The following is a 22137-nucleotide window of genomic DNA, read 5'->3' as shown; positions in this document are numbered from 1 at the left end:
ATGACAAGGCTCCAACCTGCAAAGCTGATCTGGTAACAGCAATCAGAGAAAGTTGGAGCCAGATTGATGACGAGTACTGTTTGTCACTCATTAAGTCCATGCCTCAGAGACTGCAAGCTGTTATAAAAGCCAGAGGTGGTGCAACAAAATACCAGTGATGTGTTGGAGGGTCCTTTGTTTTTCATGATTCCATAATTTTTTCCTCAGAATTGAGTGATTCCATATTTTTTTCCCTCTGCTTGGTCTAAAAAAGTAACTGTTACTGACTGCCACAATTTTTTTTCCTGATTTCTTATAGTGTTTCTTAAAGCCAGAAAGTTGCCATTTGAAATGACTTTAGTTTTGTGTCATGTCTGAGATCTGCTTTTTTTCTACAAAATTAAACAACTGAATGAACATCCTCCGAGGCCGGTGATTCCATAATTTTTGCCAGGGGTTGTAATGTGAATATTGTCAATCTAACCTTGTTATAATGGACTGCAATGCTATTTTTATAGTAGTGCTGCTGGGATTTAATACACAGATTGCTCTGTTAAATTTGGACGGTTTGTTGTTTTGTGATTCCTGCTGGTTGCTAATGAAACCCTGCTGGAAGCACTGAAGTTTGCACGTTGTTTATGAGGAGCACCCAGCAGAATGACTGCACTCGTCTGTCATCACCAACAAAATCTCCTCTTTACCGCTCAATCAGACCACGCCTTCCAGTTCTGATCAGCACCTGCCACCTTCTGTTTCTGTTCATAAAACATCTCCATAACTGATGGCATAAAAAAACAAGACAGGAATTCATGTAAACACATGAATCAGAAATGTTGCTTGCATTTTACAAGTCTATGTAAAAGAGGTCAAAATATACAAAGAGTCCACATTTTCGTGAATTCTTTTTCACAAAAATCTTTGCATTTTGCCCTCTCAAAATATTTGACATTTTTCATCTTCAGGCCATTCAAAATAAATAAATAATCTGCTCATAGCTAAAGAAGCTACAAGTGGAACAGAAATGTAAAAGGTGGCTTACATATAATGAAGCATAGATGCGGGTTTTAAATATAAATATTATATATTCTTCCACGTGAAACTGGTGTTTCAGTGTCTTGCCTGATTTTGTTTACTTTGGTGCAACAAGACTGTTCACAATCATCGTCTGGTCACTTTTGTAACTGTCAACTATTAGGGAGAAATTATTTATTCTGTCACCCTGACACTTACTGCTTTGTTCTTACTTATGTGGGATTTTTGAAGAACACTAAAAAAATCTGATTTTGTTGATTTTTAAATACACACCACACCTTCAGATCACTGTGTATGAATGTCGATACTGTTCAGTACATATCCCTTTTTAAAAACCTATGTGAGGCCACTTGAGGAATGTACATGTAAAGTTCTAATGACTGTCCAGTGCCTTTTAAAAATAAATATTCTTTGCAACATTTGGTGCTCAAATAAAGTGCTTGATGTCAGACGGGGATGTAATTGTTACTGCTTTTATCTACGTAACACAGAGACCTGCTGCAGGTCAGGTGGCAACTGTGTGTGAAATACTTGAAAGGCTCTCATTGTCTGGAGCTGCAGACTCCTGACAGGGTTGTTGAAATGATTTATAGCTGCACTAAATGGTTCCACTGCAATGAAGGTAAATCAAGTGCAGGTCCGTTAGTCCCAACTGAAACTCAAAGGTAAAGTGCAAGGAAAAAAAACCTAGACTTTAACCTCAACCAGTGAAGTCTGACTGGCTGCACAGGTCTGCCACACTCACCTCATCACAGATAATAAATATTGATTTCAGAGAGACCACTAAACTGAATGACACATTATGGTAAACAGAATGTTGAAAATTATTTTTCATGTCTGGCTCAATGGATGCATGCTAGCTAATTTAAAATGACAACAGCAATACTGCAGTATTGCTGAAGTATTGTAGAAAACAAACAAACAAAACAAATGGTCAAGAAGGAATGAAAATGGCTCATGCACACACTTGTGACTTGGTGGAAAAACAAAGAGCGTGCTCAGTGTCCAAGTGCGATTAAACATTATCACATGTGGCACTGGGGTCTTTGCCACAGGCGATCCTGTCCTATGACTGTACTAAGAGCTGTTTCTGTGAGTCCGCAGTCCAACATGTTTTCTGTGGGTGTTGGACTCCATCACGGTTCTGCCACATCTCTGACTCAGTTTTCTTACACAGAATAAAAAGGCACAGCTGCTTCTAATTAGGGGTGAAACTGTTCATCATAGACTGAGAAAGAGAACCTCTGAATCAGAAATCAGGGATCGGTGATTTAGCCCCTCTGGGTGGATTTGACCTGCAGCTGACTTTGTGCATGTATTTCATAGTTCACATAAATAAGTGATCTAGAGAGAGGTATTAGCTTGTGGATTGGGATGGAGAATGGTGTTTTGGATTATTATGTAACTGAGCCAGAAGTTGAAGCTCGAAATATATCAGTTGTTTACACATGAAACGTTAACTTGCAAACGCTGCAGAGTGACTAAAGGATTCAGATCATAGATAGAAATGCTAGTTGAGATGACTTTCCATCACAGGATGAGGTCATGAATTAAGAAGGTATAAAAAAAATTTAAGGATAGGGGTCCAAGCACTGACCCTTGAGGTACTCCAGTGGAAAAGGAGCCCATCTTAGACGTTGGCCTATTTCTGAGATGCTGACAGATTATAGCCCAGTGGAAACCACAGTACACCTGGAATGGAAACATCTTGGGATCCTTCAGTTGGAGCAAGCAAAACAGTAGGCCACGTAACCTAACCTGTGGCCCTGGCTAAAATGGGCCAGAGAAGTGTTGGAAAGTGGACAGACAAATATAAGCTGTGAGTCATCACTGGTAATTCATCCCTGTGCCGCCATTTAAAGTTATTGCTTATAAAATTGGAACAATTCAAAATCCAACAGTTTGGACTGAGTTTCTGATTGACGCAATCTGCCCCAAATATTTAATACTTTATCAGTTATTCTGACCCGTTACGTTATCATGGGCACATTAACAAAGACCCGCTGGCTTCCAATGCAACACCACCCATCCGGACACATTCACACACCCTCCGATCACCTACATACAACACTTATCTCCACATCTGCATTCCCTTCATACTGCAGCCATTTTCCCTCCGTCTCCACAAAACACATCCATCACACCCTTCATATCAACAGAGCTGCTGTTCCTTATGCGACTCCTGCTTTATTACCCAACACGCACTCTGTTTTTCTAAGAACCAGCCAGGAAACGAGGTTTATAAAGCTGGAGAAAGCATTCACGCAGAGGCACACACAGAAAACTCAAAACATCCTGAAGAGACTAAGTGGGGCCAGACAAGCGCTCAAACCAACTCAGAACAATACAACTGTTTTAACCCTGCTGCCCTGACTACCGGCCATTGGGAATAGAAATTTCAGAATCAGTGGGAACGGTTCTATCAGAATACTTTGCTGGGCATTGAAACAATGTACTTATTCATGCAATACAGCAACAAACATCATTAAGCCTTTGATAAGGCAGCTCTTTGTCGCAGGATGCTGAAGGAAAACCCAACAAGAAACTGGAAAGTCATCTGACTCAGAACCACTGGCTTTCAATCTCCCATGTTATATAACAGCTGAGTGGATCCTTGTCATTTGATTGGTGCTTTGTATGTCACATGACATGGATTATTTGTACCACTTGTGTTGCATTGGATTTAGAGTGCAATTTGGAACCATTTAGAGTGCAATTTTGGTTCCATACGTTTAGTACCATTGCACTCTGCACACACACACGCGCACATAACACACGCACACACACACACATACACAAAACAAATCCACTGCGCTGTAAGCCATCTGACGTGATTTTTTTTCGCTGCACTGAGGAAATACAGTAATTTTTTTTTTTTGAAGTACACACGTGAACGCGCACTAGGGCTGTAGCTATCAAACATCTTTGGAATCGAGTATTCTGTCGATTTTTTCAACGATTAATCGAGTAAACGGATAAATTACACTTTTGTGTTTTTAAACACATATATCAATAGTGTGTTATACAACCCCTGGCAATAATTATGGAATCACCGGCCTCGGAGGATGTTCAGTCAGTTGTTTAATTTTGTAGAAAAAAAGCAGATCACAGACATGACACAAAACTAAAGTCATTTCAAATGGCAACTTTCTGGCTTTAAGAAACACTATAAGAAATCAGGAAAAATAATTGTGGCAGTCAGTAACGGTTACTTTTTTAGACCAAGCAGAGCGAAAAAATATGGACTCATTCAATTCTGAGGAATAAATTATGGAATCACCCTGTAAATATTCATCCCCAAAACTAACACCTGCATCAAATCAGATCTGCTCATTAGTCTGCATCTAAAAAGGAGTGATCACACCTTGGAGAGCTGTTGCACCAAGTGGACTGACATGAATCATGGCTCCAACACGAGAGACGTCAATTAAAACAAAGGAGAGGATTATCAAACTCTTAAAAGAGGGTAAATCATCACGCAAAAGATGTTGGTTGTTCACAGTCAGCTGTCTAAACTCTGGACTAAATACAAACAACATGGGAAGGTTGTTAAAGGCAAACATACTGGTAGACCAAGGAAGACATCAAAGCGTCAAGGCAGAAAACTTAAAGCAATATGTCTCAAAAATCAAAAATGCACAACAAAACAAATGAGGAACAAATGGGAGGAAACTGGAGTCAACGTCTGTGACCGAACTGTAAGAAACCGCCTAAAGGAAATGGTATTTACATACAGAAAAGCTAAACGAAAGCCATCATTAACCCCTAAACAGAAAAAAACAAGGTTACAATGGGCTAAGGAAAAGCAATTGTGGACTGTGGATGACTGGATGAAAGTCATATTCAGTGATGAATCTCGAATCTGCATTGGGCAAGGTGATGATGCTGGAACTTTTGTTTGGTGCCGCTCCAATGAGATTTATAAAGATGACTGCCTGAAGAGAACATGTAAATTTCCACAGTCATTGATGATATGGGGCTGCATGTCAGGTAAAGGCACTGGGGAGATGGCTGTCATTACATCATCAATAAATGCACAAGTTTACGTTGATATTTTGGACACTTTTCTTATCCCATCAATTGAAAGGATGTTTGGGGATGATGAAATCATTTTTCAAGATGATAATGCATCTTGCCATAGAGCAAAAACTGTGAAAACATTCCTTGCAAAAAGACACATAAGGTCAATGTCATGGCCTGCAAATAGTCCGGATCTTAATCCAATTGAAAATCTTTGGTGGAAGTTGAAGAAAATGGTCCATGACAAGGCTCCAACCTGCAAAGCTGATCTGGCAACAGCAATCAGAGAAAGTTGGAGCCAGATTGATGAAGAGTACTGTTTGTCACTCATTAAGTCCATGCCTCAGAGACTGCAAGCTGTTATAAAAGCCAGAGGTGGTGCAACAAAATACCAGTGATGTGTTGGAGTGTTCTTTTGTTTTTCATGATTCCATAATTTTTTCCTCAGAATTGAGTGATTCCATATTTTTTCCCCTCTGCTTGGTCTAAAAAAGTAACCATTACTGACTGCCACAATTTTTTTTCCTGATTTCTTAAAGTGTTTCTTAAAGCCAGAAAGTTGCCATTTGAAATGACTTTAGTTTTGTGTCATGTCTGTGATCTGCTTTTTTTCTACAAAATTAAACAACTGAATGAACATCCTCCGAGGCCGGTGATTCCATATTTTTTGCCAAGGGTTGTATAACATGAAAGCCCTCTAAAAATGAACAAGCAATTGATTTTTATTCCTCTCCAAAAAAGGTTTTTATTTAAACTCAACTCAACACTCAAAGCTTAATCTTTGGCTTATTGGCTTCAGAACTAAGCCCATTTATGCAAACTTTGTGAAACATTTTTGATGTATATGACAAAAATTGAAATAAAAGGACAAATAAGGTGCATCCTTTTTTAAATAAAAAGGAAAAGGGGGTACCTGAGAATAAACAACAAAAAGTATAAAAGGTACAAAAATGCAAAAGTAAGTAAATAACTCAAATATCACTAATAATTCAACTTAAACAGTACAGTTCAGTTTCCAACTGAATCCAGATGAGGTAAGTAGAGTATAATGTTCATCTTTGTTCAAGAAGGTGAGTGCTTGTCTTAGCAATGCATGAGAGAGAGAGAGAGAGAGAATTTGTAGTAGTGTGCAAAGCATATACATCCCTTTAAATGAGCAAATGATGGTTACAATGCAAAAAGGTCAGCATATTGACATGGTCAGAGGTGAGGCTAGCCCTACGCTTTGAGGCAATGTTCCCACCAGCAGAGAAAAAGCGCTCTGAGTGTTATGAGCAGACGCGGATTGAGGAGCGGACCAGCGTCTGACTGAACCCAGCGCTAAATAACCAGAAAGCGGTTCCAAAAACAAAACAAATTTATTTCCCTTCTGTGCACTAATTTGTGTACAACATAAATGTGCGGTTGTCTGGCGAGGTGAAGGACGGCGCGCTCTCCAGCGCCCAAATGGATCGAAGCCCGACGCTTCTGGACCCAGACTCACCGCCGAACACTCCCCAGGTGGATACGACAAACTGACTCTGTGAAGGATGGAAAAGGTGAGGTAAGTCAACAGAGCTACAACAAATATCCTTCAGAGGCACACACTATCAGCAACACATTCAGGTCTGAATTTAAGCTTTATGTAAATGAGAAGCTTCTCACAACAGGTGGAGGATCATCATTCCGTACGCCACGGCAGTGAGAAGCGAGCTGCACAATTCTCATCAATGTTCAAATATACTGCGTAACAAAATACCAAATTACTGTTAACACTTATTCAGACAATCATCACCTCTGATGTGTGCTGACAGCATGTGTCCCTCACCCGTCCTCCTTCACAGGCACGATGTGTCAAACCCTGGCGCGGTCTTCAGCGTCTCACAAACGAACGTCACAAGGTCGAGTTCCCGGCAATTCTGCTCGAATCACTCATGGCTTAAATGCATAACGCCATCTCATTATCTGCTTCAGCTGAAAGTCTTTAAGTTTGCACGTGAGCATCATCCACAGGTGCTGCAAGTCATTAGGCCTGCACGTGAACATCCTCCACAAGTGCAGCCAATAATGCTGATGAGGGTGAGGGACTCTTCTGCCAGCACCTTCTCCACAGACAAAAACCCAGTTTGCATATCACCTGGAGAGCAAAGAAAAGAAAACAACACCAAAATGTCCAGCCAAACCCCCCAACACACAACACTGAGGGTGTTGAGGTGGCTGGAATACTGAGAAAAGACTTTGCCGGCTTAGCCAGGGTTGGGTATCTTACTGCATTTGCTCTCCACCATGACAGTGGATCCTCTTTTTTGGAGAGAAGGTGTTCACCAAAATATTGTAAGACTTCCCTCTGGACCTCTTGATTTTGATTCTCATCATTACCCACTTCTTCATTGCTACTGGAGTCTGATGAAGATCCAAGAACATTGTGAGCTGATCCTTGGGCTTGAGTAGCTGGGGAGTCTCTTTCTATGTTGGTGGTGGATTCATTTCCCTGCACATTGGACTCTTGCCTTTTGACAGTTAGTGCCATTGTTTGAATTGTGCTTTGGACCTTAAATGATTCCTCAGAAGACAAGAACTTAAGTTTTCTGAAGCAGGGGTCCATGGCAGCAGCAAGTAGGGCAGTGTTAGGGTCCTCAGGTTTAAATACAAACAGATCTTCCCACCTGTCAGTGATCTGTTGAGCTGCAAGACCCTGAAATGTCTTCACTGGTGCAGTTTCAAAAGCTGAATTCATGGTGGATTTCTTCAGTGTTTGTACCAGCTGAGGAAGCGCAGACAGGGTCGCATATTGCTCCCCACTAAGGAACACTGTAGCCCCCTCGAAAGGTTCAAGAACCTGAGCCAGCTCTTCAGTCAATATCCACTGCTCAGGCTTCTGATCCAAATAGTGATGTTTTCCCCGTGGGTTGACTGCAGGGTCGGAAAGCGCAGCAGTCACTGGCCACCTCTCCTCAAGGAGCCTGGACAGCATATGAAGTGGACTGTTCCCCCGGGTACTGACTTCCTGGACCAACATGTGCTGTTGCACTCCCATTTGCTGCTGCTTTTCTTTAAGTTTTGTGCAGGCCAGTTCACTCTTTTTAAAGTGCTCCACCAGGCATCTTGCAGAGGCAACACAACTTGCAATGTTTTTGTTATTGTTTAGTGTATTCTGCACAACTAAATTCAGTGTGTGTCCTGCACATCTGACAGAGGCCCATCCATGTCTCTCTTTCAGAATTCTGGCAGCTGCCACTACATTGGCCCCATTGTCATGGACAACTGCCTTCACCTTCTCAAAAGGAATGTGAAATTTGGTAGCAGTCTCCTCCAGCCAATCTGCAATGTTTGTGGCTGTATGCCTCTCCTCTAGAGGCATTGTAGGAAGGGAGAGGGACTTCAGTTCCGAATCGTCTACCAAGAAATGACGTGACCCCCAGATAAGCCTCTGTAGCCACACTCGTCCAAACGTCAGTTGTTAGTGCAACAGACTCTATGTCCTTAAGAACACTTTGTAATTTTTCAGTTATTTCTGAGTATTTTTGCCCCATCATATTTGTGAAGTATGTTCTTGAGGGAATGGTGTATTTGGGATTGAATGTTTTGATCATATTCTTGAATCCTGTGTCTTCCACCATGGACAGTGGGCGCATGTCTGTGATGAGCATATTTAAAATGCTGTTGGTCAAAACCACGGCCTCCTCAACAGTACATGAGGGTCCTCTCCGGACAAAGCTGTCCATGCGTCGCTGTGATGTGCTGTGTGTGTGTGGGGGAGACATTCATTTGCAGGCTATAACAAATGCTAAAGTTGTCCAAAAGTAAATATATGCTAATGAATCGTGTCATCTATTATTTATTTTGTGTGTGTGTGAGAGAGAGAGAGTGAGAGATATGAATTGATTTGATGATTTTGGTGCATTTGCTCTTGTTAGCCTACTTATTAGCCTATGTCTCATCACTATTGACACATAACACACAAGCTACACATAATTACTGAAATTCTAACAAGCGGTAGTGTTCATATCAGTTAACGTTAACAATCTTAAAATACGTTACCTTTTAGAGGCTCCAAGTCCACTTGGAGAAGTGCAGTAGTTCACATGAGGATGCTTTCGGTTGAGGTGTTGCAGCATTGACGAAGTACTGTTATGGGAGGCCAGGTCCACTTTACAGTGTATACATTGCACTATATTGTCCGCCTTACGAAGTGTAAAATGATCCCAAACTTTAGACATTTTCTGCCTTTTACGCACACCGGTATCTTCATTTTCCGCCATCGCCAGAGAACTAGATTGCGCTGCATGAAGTCTTGTCTGGCAATTATTACAGTCCGGGGGAAACAATGATACAGGAGCTGGCGACATGAATTAAATAAAGCTCGAGGCAAAGAATTTTTTTGTAATCGAGTTACTTGAATAACTCGAATAATCGTTTCAGCCCTACCGCGCACCACATGCATGCTCACAGAAGCCGGGCGGCGCTTACCTTTAAAACAAACATGGCAGAGTTTGTTTTGCTAACGGATGACAATTTGATGCACGACATGGCGGACTTCATCGTCAGAATTATTTTTGGACTCCTATTTAAAGTTTGTGTTGATTGTTGATGTCAAAGCAGCAGTGACGCACCAAAAGCTGGATTCATTTCTGACGTTATTTTTTTCGCCGCACTGAGGAGGTACCAAAATGTAAGTCTCTTTTCTGCTGTTTGTAAATTAATATAATATAACATGACAGGGATCTATTTTAGCCGTTATAGAAAACAAATAATGAATGTTTTGCCATTCTTTCAATGGAACAAATTCTGTGAAAGCTGGAACATGCTTTGTTGAATGGTATGTTCCAGCTTTCACATCACAGTGTGGTACGGTGCCTGCATCTCATCCTGTCACAGGACCCTGCAGGGCATACTGAGAGTAGCTGAGAAGATCACAGGAACCTCTCTCTCCCCCGTCCAAGACATATATAACACCTGCCTCACCCGCAAGGCCATCTTCATTGAGGGAGATCCCACCCACCCATTAAACTGCCTCTTCAGCCTGCTACCATCAGGGAGGAGACTGCAGAGTCATGGGCCAAGCAGGCTTTCTGTACCACTTAAGGGCATTAAACAACACTAGAATCCAGCCTCAGTGTCACTGAATTCAGACGTCCGGTTATGGCAGTCATGTGAGGACGTTCGTGTTGTTGCTCTGCGATTCATGCTTCATTTCTTTTTAAATATTTTCTCTGCTAGAAATGACAGTGCTAATGTGTGCGTGTCCACAGGATAATCCCTAAAGCAGCAAAAACTGGTCAAGAAGTGAGTGAAAAGTCAAAACAAGCCAAGCTAACTGAGGAGCAAAGAGCTAATGCTGGCACAGTTCACATGGTGGTGCCAAATGGAGAGGAGAAACAGGAGGGCAGTAAGATGTAGACATACTGTCTGTTGTAATATCTATAAAAGGGTGATTCTTAAACTACGGGCACTTATGTCCTTTGATCATATTGTATGAAAAACAGAAAAAAGGGGAAATTTCACACTTTTATAGTTATCTTTACAATGAAAGTGTGTTAAGAAATTTGTTCTAGTAGTCTATGATGACTTTTTCACCTTTTTTCAGCATCATCATATGCAAATATTGCCGTTTTGTGCTTGTCCCACACCCAGACTTTTGTTCTTCAATGATAAAAATGAATGGTAAAGAAACGTTTTTTCTAATGTTTTAAAATATCTCTGAATAAAATATCAGTAAAATAATCAAAACATAATTGGGGTATTCAATGTCATACAACTGTTGTGATTTTTTTAAACAAAATGTAGTTGTCCCACACTATTGCCATAATTTCCACCACAACACTGTAATGTCCCTTTAAACAGTTTGTATGAAAGATTGTTTGGGTAGTTTCTATGGAGATAAACAGTGACATCAGAGCACATGTATATAGTGCCAAATCACAACAAACAGTTGCCCCAAGGCGCTTTATATTGTAAGGCAATGGTGTGGTGGAAATTACATTTACAAGGCCAATAGTGCCCGTAGTTAAAGAATCACCCGCATACAAAATGTTCAGTTTGAATGGAGGAAAGTGAATGATTGGAATTTTTTATAAATGATCACTTGCATTTGCTTGTGACTGTGGTTTGGTTTATTTATTTGTTATTGGTAATATGCTAAAGCAGATAGTCACCCTGTGACTCTTGTCTGTATGATAATTTTTATTTCTCACTATTGTCACCCAAAAACTGAGTTCTCCTTGAGATTTGACAGAGTCATGCGAGCAATTGAGAGCATGAGAAGAGAGATAAGTGATTGCCCAGAGCGAGAAACTACCGCCGAGGAAGACACTGAAACTCTGAGAGCTAAAGTGAGCACACTGGAGTCCAAGAAAAAAACCTCTGGAGGATAAAGTCATGGACCTGGAGGCCCAGTCCAGGAAAAATAACTTGAGGTTAATAAACCTGCCAGAGGGAGCTGAAGGATGAGACGCGTGCACGTTTTTGGAATCACGACTACCAGTAGTGCTCGGCACCGAAACATTGCAAACGCAGTTGGTCATAGAGCGAGCACATCGGACTGGACCGAGGAGAAACTGCAATGTGCCACCTCAAGCTTATAATGAGATTTCTCAATGTTAAGGAGAAGCAAGCTGTCATTGCTGCAGCACGTGTTAAAAGAGATATTTGTTACAAAAAGCAGCAGGTATGGTTTTATTCAGACCTGGCTGCTGGGATGCACCAGCTATGGAAAAAAATTTGACCCGGTCCAAGAGGAGTTGTGCAAACTTGTGATACAGCACGGACTGATTTACCCGGCAAAACTACTGGTGACTTAGGAAGAGAAGACTCACGCATTTAAAACTCCAGCGGAGGCTCAAGAGTTTCTGAAAAGGATCCAGAAGAATACAGACGGCTGATGTGGGACTATATTTTCCTTAAACAGAAATTATTCTGCAACTATTTTATTGCAAATTTAGCGCATGTTTTTAGTTTGTAATTATTCCAGTTACAACAATTATGGGTGCATACTTTCAGTTCATGGGGCATAGTAAATTATGCAACCATATAAACACATTAACACAGTCCTGCAGAAACGTATAGCAGAGAATAGTTATGTCTGGCTGTGGTGCAAACAGCAGAGGTAACCATGACTTTATTTTGGTTAGTCTGGACTGGTGAGACTGCTCAGTCCCAAGTGATAGTAGGAGTCAGAAAGTGGAGGGAGGGAGATCCACAGGGGTGGATAAAGGGGAGGGGTTCAAGTTCACTATGTCAGATATGTTTTAATATCCAGGTTTTTTTTAAGATTCTCACATTTTTTTTATGTAGCAAGGTAATTATACAGCATTTGTAAAAATGGCTAATTATGTGATAGTATGCAACTTAATTCCAAATCTGAAAATTTAGATTTGCTTAAAAAGTTACAAGGAGTAAATCTTCATCTGGTTATATATGGAACTGCAGGGGATTACAGCAGTTTACAAAAGTAAAACAAGTCACAAATAAAAGACATGGACTCTAAAATAGTATTTCTACAAGAGACACACCTTCTAGAGGAGGATTTCAATTTCAATTTATTTTCATTTATATAGCACCAAATCACAACAGAGTTGCCTCAAGGCGCTTGAATAAAAACATGCCAGTGTCGCAGACCGAACGAGCCCCCCTAAAAATTGGTCCACCCTGCCTTCACTGTGCATGCGTCTTTTGGGACCATGGCAGCTAGTTTGGGACAAAAGCAATCAAAGGGATTAATGTGATTATTAGATGACAAGGTAAAACCTCTTAAATCATTCTAAAGTCAGTTTTAAGCAGAAACAAGGCCATTTTAAGCAGAAATGAGGCGATAATTGATGCTCTGAAATGACGTAGCAGCAACTGCTGCTGTGCTCTCTGATCAGTCCACTGTCCTTTATTATGAAATGATGCTGAATTTATGTGGAAATGATTGTTTTACAAAAGCAGGACAGTTTTGAGACAAAATGTGAAGAGGAGTGTGGGATATATCAGGAGAAGGATGCTGAGGATGAAGCATCACTTAGAAAACTGAAGAGGATTGTGAAAGAGGAGGTTTGTGGGTGTGGTGAAGGAGGACACGCAAAGACAAGTGTAGCTTTTGAAATCTGAGCTCAAAATGGGGCATTCTGAGCCTTCGTGAAGGACCATAACAACAACAACAACAGAGCGTAGGAGCTGCATGAAATTGGGCATGTCTATGCATTCTTACTGTCATTTTGCCACGTTTTTAGCATTTTGAAAAGAAAAAGAAAAGACGCTGTTCATTCGCAATGGGCTTGCTTTTTCATGGCATCAATGTTACGTATTTATGGAAGAATTGATCGGTGAGGAGAAGGCTGTATGCTAGGAATAACGTTAAAAAAAACTGCATTTTGGCAAGGGGGCGGAGCCAAAACACAGGGGCACAGTTCCCCCATTTCCCTGTTTAGAAAAAACCCTGATTTCTCTACAGCACTGTTCAGTAATTAAAAATAATGTGGTTGTATTTTTTCCTGTATTTCTGTTTAAGTACTGTAAGTTTTAGTTGTTCTTTTTGCCCTTTTTAACCTTACACTTTTCCTTTGTCTGCTCCTGTTAGCACTCGCCACAGCAGCAGCCACTTACCACCTTTCAAGCAGCCAAGTATGTGGTTAAAGATACAGTGGAAGGCAGTTTACTTCAAAGTCCTTTAATTATCAAATATGTGATACGGCTGTCCTGAGGTGGGCAGGAACTCAAATGTAATGTGCATTTAAAAATATTTATGGAGGTTTCTGGAATTTGCTCCACCCTGAGATCCATAATGCCTCATTTCTGGGGCATCTTTAACACACAGCTGAAATTTCAATTTCCCATTCTGATTATATCGTACTTTTTATGCCTTTAAGTGCAATCCAGTAACCAGGCTCTAAGTTAGCCTGACACTGTGTGTACAATATGTAAAACAACCGAGTGCTGTGAGGAGGATGAGTGTGGACTTCATGTTGGATCATTTGTTTGAGGTCAGTGTGATTATTATTATGCGCTACATGAGGAGCAGTTGATGCGGTGAGCTGCGACTGAAGCTGTGGGAACATCCACGCTGTAACCAGGTGAGGTTACAAGAGCAGAGCTGCAGCAGTGTGGGATGGATTGGATTTCAGACATCTCCACTTGTCGGGCTTATTTGGAATTTATGTGAAATCCATAAGCACGTTTACTCAAAAACGTCCTCTGTGTGCATGATTTATTGGTCATTCCCCACATTAAAAGAATCAAAAGAGAAATGAAAGGTGACTTCAGAGATGTGTCACTTCATGGTGACACCTTGAATTTGCACATTACACCAATACAATGGCAGCCTGGGAACAGGATGACTGATAGACAGAGATCCTAGAGAAAGACAAATGACACATTAAAAAAAATTGGGGTGGGGGGGAGTTTGGCATTTCAATGCTTAACTTCCTGCCCATTTCTCCACATTCTGCTTCCATAATGACAAAATTCCAAAGAAGTGTTGCTGTGTGAATACCATGGTATGAGCAATGAGAATAGAACCTCACACACCTGCGTGTATGTGTGTGTGTGTGTGTCTGAGGTGTGAGAAGAATGTAGAAGCCACAAGCAGGTCAGTAACGTGATCCCCATGTGAATTCTCAGGGACTGAGCTCAGTAATACAGATAGTCATTATTAAGAAGAGACACTCACATTCCCACACAAATATCTTAGTCATCCCCACAGTCTGCTCACGCTGAACAAAATCTAATGCTGTCTTCATCCTGACAAGGAAACGCACAATTTCTTACTTCCTAGAAAGAAAAGTCAGGAGGAAAAAAAAAAAAAAACAACTATCCCCTCAAGTCAGAATTCCAAACTGGGAACCTTGGACACAGCTTTTGAGAATACAAGTTTCAACATGTTTTATAGTCGGACTGTTTTGTTCTACTTTCTATAGAATAAGACACCTGACATTTTGCTGGTGGGAATGTCAACAACATAAATGTTGTCAATATGGTCAACACTCACTAACCTAGTTGGCTACATGACTGACAAGCCGGTCAAAGCAGAGCAACTACTAATCATCACTGTCCAACAAGTAATTTGAAAAGCCAAAATGCTTTACACTGTGTTAATGTGGTGCAGCCTGGTAGAAAATGTGTATGGTATTTTTTAAAAAAAAGCATAAAAGAAATTCTCACAGAAAGATCTTTTTTTGAATGGTAATCACACTATGTTAAGGAATTTGTCATTTCTTTTCAAATAATGAGCTAAATAAATACATACATCAATGATCAATTGTGCTTTATATTTGAAACAAATTACTCCAGTTTTCAAAGAATTTCCAAGGCAGTTTCATCGGCTCGGCTAAATCACGGTGAAAGCCAAGACAAATGTAATGCAACGCATGTCGAGTGGAACGTATGAAGACATGATTAAATGCTGCACACACGATGCAGTAACACAGAAAGTCACAACTTACAGGCCATCACATCACGTCAAACGGGACATTTCAGAGTTTAAACAACTTTCCTTAAAGTACTCAAGTGGACAACATCTGGTCAAACCTGACAGTAGATTGTAGATCGATTTATTATTTTCTTTTTTCTAATTTATTTGTGAAATCTTTTGGAAAACAAACTGGTCTTCTGGGCCATGCTGGAAGAATGTTCACACTTAGATTGCCTCACAAGTTATAAATTGTTTTGAAATCCTACATTTGAAAAACTCTGTTTTCACTCAAAATATTTCACACCAGCCAGCAACACTGCTCATTTTTTAAATGACCTTTGTGACTTGTTTTTAAATCAGGGTGATAAAACAACTTGTGCAACAGGATAAGACTGTTGCAAGTTGGAAGAACCAAATAACTACATGATCCCTGTCAAATTTTTTAAATAAAAACACACACGGGCGATGTATGGATTGAAGTTACAAAAAGGTTGTTGTCTTTTCCCCCTTTTCCATTGTATGGCAAATGGAATAAACGTTCCACACAACACTGAACAGAAGCCGGCTTAACTGACAGTTGAGCTCACGTTTGAGGACAACGTTTATCTGCCATATCTCAACAATTTTACACGCAGTTAAAAGCAGGAGGCAGCTTGGTTTGAAGGATTTCTTCTGAGGTTAAGGTCAAAGTTGAGGAAAACATCCCAAAGAGTTGCTTCTCAGTCGTAACTCAGAATTCTGGTACTGGTCAACACAGATGGCTTCGGACCCACACTGGGTTCTTTTCAGCCCATTTTCCTTGTCGCAGCATAGCAGTGGCCGAACTCACATTTACTCATTTCTGACACACACTTCACGCCAAAAATATCCAAACTGATTGAGCTTCAACCAAGAGAAAGAATTGGTACGATTAATAAGTAAGGTCGCCAAATTTACAGATCTGGCACGGAGCTGCATGAAGCAGCTCCAGGTGTGAAGAAGTCAATCTCCCCCAGAAAACATTGCTCAACAGGCCTTCAGTGGATAACAAAAGCAAACAAGAGATGAGGGGCCAGAGAGAAACTTTATCCCCATCCCGTTTAAAGCCTCCCTGGTAGCGCATGAAACCCAGATGTGTTGAACTGCCAAAATTTTAGTGTTAAAAATAGTTCAGCTCATCGTCACACCAGTCAGGGTCAACAGAACTGACTGATGACAAAATGTCTATATGAGCTGCCTTTCTTCAGAATGTGGCTGACGTGTCAAGACACTGCGCAAGACACTGACAATCCCCTTTGCAAAGCGGAGTTTTCACCGACCACCGCTGGATCTTGTAACAGATTCTTGAATTGAAAAGTGACCAGGCACAGATACAATCAGACACTTTTTTTTTTTTCTTTTAAGATACAAACAGCAGTGAGAAAATTCTATTTATATTTCTTTATACTGCACCAAATCACAACCACACTGCCTCAAAGCACATCACCCCGAGTAAGCACACAGGCTACAGTGCTAAGGAAAATCTCCCTCTAGTGTTTTTGAGGAAGAAACCTCAAGCAGACCAGACTCAGAGGAGTGACCCACTGCTTAGGCCATTCTAACAGCTACAAGGTTTTTTGTTTTTTTTTTACAAAAGATGAAGAAAAAAAAAACCCAGTCAGTTATTGAGGTACAAATAGTCCATCTTGGTGCAGTCTGTAGTTTCATCTTGAGTACTGCTGATAGCAGATGTCAAATGCTTAATGGCAGGTTAGTCTGGCATTGGCAGTCAGGAAAACTGAGACGTGTCTTCATCATGTGTGCACATTTATGTGCGCTGATCTTTTACTTACGTGCTTTGCAGCACAAAGGGAGGACAACTCATAACAAGTGCAAATGTGAAGACGGCAACACAAAGGTACAGTTGTATATTATCAGATACTGATAAAGTGGGCAAAATTTTTCCATCCAGCATCCAATGTACTGTAGACTGCATTAGTCCAGAAATGATTGCATTATTCAAAACAGTATACAAAGGAAAAATGAATAAATTTTGAAAAAAATAAGTGTATGCAGCACTGTTGCCTCATAGCAAGAAAGTCATGGGTTCGAGTCCCACCTGTGGCCTTTCTGTGTGCATGTTCTCCCTGTGTTTGCGTGGGTTTCTTCCGGATGCTCCGGTTTTCTCCCACATTTAAGACATGCAGGTTAGGTGAATTGGAACCTTTACAATTGTCCAGGTCTCCTTGGCAAAAGAGGTCTCAAACTCAATTGGACTAACCTGGTTAAATAAAGGTTAAATTAAAATGCAACTCTAGTTTAGTATGGATTACCCCCTGTACTGTGACAATGGTCAATAACATACAGATTGATAACACTGGTCAAAAATAAATAAATACAAAATTTTCTTGCACGGACTTTGAAGAACTGATTCAGGGTAATTTTGGAGTGCTGAATCGGAATCGGAGCTCAGATTTCCTCTATCACATTTTGTTTTTGCAATCTGCATGTACCGTATTGGGGTGATTCTTAGACTACGGGCACTTATGTCCTTTGATCATATTGTATGTAAAACAGAAAAAAGGGGAAATTTCACACTTTTATCAATCAATCAATTTTATTTATATAGCGCCAAATCACAACAAACAGTTGCCCCAAGGCGCTTTATATTGTAAGGCAAAGCCATACAATAACAATAATTACGGAAAAACCCCAACGGTCAAAACGACCCCCTGTGAGCAAGCACTTGGCGACAGTGGGAAGGAAAAACTCCCTTTTAACAGGAAGAAACCTCCAGCAGAACCAGGCTCAGGGAGGGGCAGTCTTCTGCTGGGACTGGTTGGGGCTGAGGGAGAGAACCAGGAAAAAAGACATGCTGTGGAGGGGAGCAGAGATCGATCACTAATGATTAAATGCAGAGTGGTGCATACAGAGCAAAAAGGGAACCCCCCAGCAGTCTAAGTCTATAGCAGCATAACTAAGGGATGGTTCAGGGTCACCTGATCCAGCCCTAACTATAAGCTTTAGCAAAAAGGAAAGTTTTTAGCCTAATCTTAAAAGTAGAGAGGGTGTCTGTCTCCCTGATCCGAATTGGGAGCTGGTTCCAGAGGAGAGGAGCCTGAAAGCTGAAGGCTCTGCCTCCCATTCTACTCTTACAAACCCTAGGAACTACAAGTAAGCCTGCAGTCTGAGAGCGAAGCGCTCTATTGGGGTGATATGGTACTAAGAGGTCCCTAAGATAAGGTGGGACCTGATTATTCAAAACCTTATAAGTAAGAAGAAGAATTTTAAATTCTATTCTAGAATTAACAGGAAGCCAATGAAGAGAGGCCAATATGGGTGAGATATGCTCTCTCCTTCTAGTCCCTGTCAGTACTCTAGCTGCAGCATTTTGAATTAACTGAAGGCTTTTCAGGGAACTTTTAGGACAACCTGATAATAATGAATTACAATAGTCCAGCCTAGAGGAAATAAATGCATGAATTAGTTTTTCAGCATCACTCTGAGACAAGACCTTTCTAATTTTAGAGATATTGCACAAATGCAAAAAAGCAGTCCTACATATTTGTTTAATATGCACATTGAATGACATATCCTGATCAAAAATTACTCCAAGATTTCTCACAGTATTATTAGAGGTCAGGGTAATGCCATCCAGAGTAAGGACCTGGTTAGACACCATGTTTCTAAGATTTGTGGGGCCAAGTACAATAACTTCAGTTTTATCTGAGTTTAAAAGCAGGAAATTAGGGGTCATCCATGTCTTTATGTCTGTAAGACATTCCTGCAGTTTAACTAATTGGTGTGTGTCCTCTGGCTTCATGGATAGATAAAGCTGGGTATCATCTGCGTAACAATGAAAATTTAAGCAATGCTGTCTAATAATACTGCCTAAGGGAAGCATGTATAAAGTGAATAAAATTGGTCCTTGCACAGAACCTTGTGGAACTCCATAATTAACCTTAGTCTGTGAAGAAGACTCCCCATTTACATGAACAAATTGTAATCTATTAGATAAATATGATTCAAACCACCGCAGCGCAGTGCCTTTAATACCTATGGCATGCTCTAATCTCTGTAATAAATTTTTATGGTCAACAGTATCAAAAGCAGCACTGAGGTCTAACAGGACAAGCACAGAGATGAGTCCACTGTCTGAGGCCATAAGAAGATCATTTGTAACCTTCACTAATGCTGTTTCTGTACTATGATGAATTCTGAAACCTGACTGAAACTCTTCAAATAGACCATTCCTCTGCAGATGATCAGTTAGCTGTTTTACAACTACCCTTTCAAGAATTTTTGAGAGAAAAGGAAGGTTGGAGATTGGCCTATAATTAGCTGGGTCAAGTGATGGCTTTTTAAGTAATGGTTTAATTACTGCCATCTTAAAAGCCTGTGGTACATAGCCAACTAATAAAGATAGATTGATCATATTTAAGATCGAAGCATTAATTAATGGTAGGGCTTCCTTGAGCAGCCTGGTAGGAATAGGGTCTAATAGACATGTTGATGGTTTGGAGGAAGTAACTAATGAAAATAACTCAGAACAAATCGGAGAGAAAGAGTCTAACCAAATACCGGCATCACTGAAAGCAGCCAAAGAGAACGATATGTCTTTGGGATGGTTATGAGTAATTTTTTCTCTAATAGTTAAAATTTTATTACCAAAGAAAGTCATGAAGTCATTACTAGTTAAAGTTAAAGGAATACGCGGCTCAATAGAGCTCTGACTCTTTGTCAGCCTGGCTACAGTGCCGAAAAGAAACCTGGGGTTGTTCTTATTTTCTTCAATTTGTGATGAGTAGTAAGATGTCCTAGCTTTATAGTTACCTTTACAATGAAAGTGTATTAAGACATTTGTTCTAGTAGTCTATGATGACTTTTTCACCTTTTTTCAGCATTATTATATGCAAATATTGCCGTTTTGTGCATGTCCCACACCCAGACTTTTGATCTTCAATGATAAAAATGAATGGTAAAGAAACGTTTTTTCTAATGTTTTAAAATATCTCTGAATAAAATATCAGTAAAATAATCAAAACATAATTGGGGTATTCAATGTCATACAACTGTTGTGATTTTTTTTAAACAAAATGTAGTTGTCCCACACTATTGCCGTAATTTCCACAACACTGTAATGTCCCTAAACAGTTTGTATGAAAGATTGTTTGGGTAGTTTCTATGGAGATAAACAGTGACATCAGAGTACATGTATATAGCACCAAATCACAACAAACAGTTGCCCCAAGGCGCTTTATATTGTAAGGCAATGGTGTGGTGGAAATTACATTTACAAGGCCAATAGTGCCCTTAGTTAAAGAATCACCCATTGATGGATTACGCAAAAAAAAAAAAAAAAAAATGGAAACGCAAAAAAATGGATTGCTACCCAAAAGCAACTTCAAAAGCAGTTCTTAAACCAGGTTTGCGAAATGTGAACAAAGGACCATAATATTGTTTATGGCCCTGAAGAGGTGTGGGAGACTGCAGCTTTTGCTTCAATGTTTAATACGAGAAGTAGCCACAAAGTTAGAAAAATAGCCGTTTCCAGACAAAGTAGTAAGGTTAAGAGTAAGGTTAACATGTCTACGACTTCCAAAAACGCTGCAATGACCCAGATATTTTCTGGTATAATCAGTGGTTGCTTCACTTTACCACTTCAAAGAATTAACAGCAATACTTTTGTCAAAAGAGTGTACCTTGCTTATTTCAGAGTACCACTTGGTGACGGGACAAAAATTGGGCACCTCACCAAGTTTGCACAACTTTTGTCGAAACACTGTGATCCCGGTCTCACGGAAAGAACGCTGAGCTCAAGTTTGGTGTGCCAATGGTTTGAAAAGAACTGAAAACCAACTTAGATGATGCCTACTTCTGCCTTCTAAGTGTCAAGGGATTTAATAAGAAAAACAAACACAAAACCCCAACGTTCCATCTGCTGTACCTGTTTTCAACAAGCTCCCAGACATTGATGAGGATGAGTTTACTTCTTCCATGTCTTCATCCACTTATTATGATGAAAAAGAAGATATAGCAGGAGGCATGGGATACAGATAGGTTCTCTGTATAGCCAGTCCGAACTAAACAATCTGATCCAAGATAAGTTAGTTGGAAATGAGAAAGCTGACAATTATAGAGATGGAGGAGGAGCTTCTCCTCAGCCTGCAAGAACTAGTGAGCAGGATGAGCATTAAAGTGCACTACTTGCACAGCCACCTGAGTGACTTTCCCGAAAACCTTGTCCATGTAAGTGAGGAGCAGGACGAGCATTTCCGTCAGGACATCAACGTGATAGAAGAACATTACCAAGGTCAATGGAACTGCAACATGATGGCAGATTATTACTGGAGGTTGATGAGAGATGTCCCTTATGCAGTTCATAAGAGATCAGCTATAAAAAAAATGACATCTTAATGTGACTGCTTTTGTGCCGATGTGCGTTTTGGATTTATGTAACGCTACTGATTGTTTTAAAGTGACAGTGTTACATTTTCGGATACTTTTGGTTTAAAACTGCAAATTTAATTCTGAGAAAGACACAAAACTAAGAAAAAGTTACCTTTTCGGTGGCGCCTTAACTGTGATTAGCATAATTCTCCAGATTGTATGTTTTTTAAATATACATCACTTATTTAGTATTTGTATAGTGTGGCCAATAATGCTCAAGAAGGGTGCAAGCATAAAAGTAGTTTTGGAAATGCATTAAGGGAGTAAGGGAGCCTTCCATTACAAACATTATTCCATATATGGATGCTTCAACGCAATGTGTTTTTTTT

The 22137-nt window shown here is 40.2% G+C and overlaps 1 long non-coding RNA gene across 1 annotated transcript; it reads left to right on the top strand.

The window, feature by feature from the left end:
• The first annotated feature begins 323 nt into the window (after window positions 1-323).
• Window positions 324-11347, top strand: LOC117504717. Its single transcript, XR_004558887.1, has 3 exons — window positions 324-1351; window positions 9385-9393; window positions 11338-11347. It is a non-coding gene; the product is annotated as an uncharacterized LOC117504717 (long non-coding RNA).
• Window positions 11348-22137: the final 10790 nt, after the last annotated feature.

The sequence above is a fragment of the Thalassophryne amazonica genome, chromosome 23 (genome assembly GCF_902500255.1).
Source record: "Thalassophryne amazonica chromosome 23, fThaAma1.1, whole genome shotgun sequence".
NCBI classification, from domain to species: domain Eukaryota; kingdom Metazoa; phylum Chordata; class Actinopteri; order Batrachoidiformes; family Batrachoididae; genus Thalassophryne; species Thalassophryne amazonica.
Note: the sequence above shows the minus strand (reverse complement) of the source record. Positions and strands in the feature narration are given on the sequence as shown.